At 46.3% G+C, this 1,633-nt stretch overlaps 1 pseudogene; it reads left to right on the top strand.

Moving 5' to 3' along the window:
- The first annotated feature begins 1,072 nt into the window (after positions 1-1,072).
- Positions 1,073-1,281, top strand: LOC142288133 (U2 spliceosomal RNA; annotated as a pseudogene).
- The last annotated feature ends 352 nt before the right edge of the window (positions 1,282-1,633 follow it).

Below are 1,633 nucleotides of genomic sequence, written 5' to 3'. Positions count from 1 at the left end.
CTCTCATGGGCACTCTTCCCTTCCATATTAATGAATAAAACTATGATGTAAATGTAAATAGCATATAGATACCCCACAAATGCAGATAAAAGTAGGTTATGGGAAAAGGGGGAAGAGAGAAACAGGAAAATAGTGGAATAAAGTATACCTTCCAGGTGGGAGAGGAAATGGCAGCACAGCCAATGGAGGTGAAGCAAGGGGAGCCTGCAACTAAAGAGTTGAGAGCGTTATCACATGGTGACTGAGCCTGATTGTAACGGGAGCATAGAGGTGCCGATCCTGTCTTACCTGCGTTGGTGTAGAAGTGGGTGTCCTGTGGTGGAGTCAGCTATGTGCAGTGGTGGCCGTGGGTTCTTTTATGTGCGACCGTAGTAATAGCTGCGCCCACTTCCTGTATGGGAGTGGAATGCAGTGAGGGTAATGGAACGCACGCCTGCGCATTTGTGTTTAACGTCGCGCATGTGCAGAACGGAGAAAAGGCTGCGCTCACTTCCTAATGAAAGGGAGTGAGACGCATCTGGGAAGGGAAGGGAAAAGATTAGGGTTTGGGGATGATGAAAGGGCTTTCTACGGGCAAGGATGGCAAAGGGTGGCAGTGACGGAAAGTCAGGCAGCCTGTCCTGTCCTGTCCTGTCCGTCCGTCTTTTTGTATCATGAATTGGAAAGACTGCAAGGGGGAGGGGAGGTGCTTGTGTCCAAAAGGAGGAGTTATTCAGATTCATTGCAGTGGGCGGCGGCTGCAAAAAGCACCATTCTTCTTGTTTTTGCTCTGCAAAACAGCCTTTTCAAGGGTTGGCTTGGGTGACAAAATGTCTTCTGTAGGCGTGGGTTTGTCTCCCTCTCCCTAAGATGTGTCCGGTATAGGCCAGGGTGCCACTCAAGGCCGTAACCAATTCGGGTTATAGCTTCTCGGCCTTTTGGCTAAGATCAAGTGTAGTTTCGGAGGACGCTACCTTGGTCGGTACTGGAAGGTGCCTGGGATTGCACGTCTGCCGGCCTTGAGGAAGTGTGTGCGCCTTCTGGTGACACATAGCCCTCTTGTGCCTGGACGGTTCCCAGGCAACGGGAGGCGATCACCTTTGTTATTTTGAAGTCCTACTGATAAACAGAAAAAAAAAAAAAAATTAAATCTGTTCTTATCAGTTTAATATCTGATACGTCCCCTCTCTGGGGACCATATATTAAATGGATTTTTAGAACAAGGAGATGGAAAAAATCTTGCTCTGTCCACTCCACGCATTGACCTGGTATTGCAGTACCTCCAGGACCGGTGCACCCCTTCTTAACCCAGTTTCCAAAAGCAGAACTCAATTCACCTGATTCAAATGAGCCCCATTAGTGAATTGAAAGAAAGCAAAAACTTTATATGCACCTCAATTTGGCCAATTCACTTTTCACACTTTCACCCTTTTTTTTATCTTTCACACCTTTTACTTGCTTTATTGATGCAAAAAGCTGTGCCAAATAGCAAACTCATCTCCACTCAACTTGACCAACTCTGCTATGTCCCGTGCAGTATCTTATTCTCAGTCTTATCTAGATCATTTGCAATTGAATAGAATAGATCCCTTTTGGCTGCTTATGACTGTGTAAAATATGTAGTTTTACTGGGCTGGGATGAGAGAATCCATTG

Source organism: Anomaloglossus baeobatrachus, unplaced genomic scaffold (genome assembly GCF_048569485.1).
Source record: "Anomaloglossus baeobatrachus isolate aAnoBae1 unplaced genomic scaffold, aAnoBae1.hap1 Scaffold_789, whole genome shotgun sequence".
Taxonomy (NCBI): Eukaryota; Metazoa; Chordata; class Amphibia; order Anura; family Aromobatidae; genus Anomaloglossus; species Anomaloglossus baeobatrachus.
The sequence above is the reverse complement of the archived record's forward strand: the minus strand, read 5'-3'. Positions and strand labels throughout refer to the sequence as shown.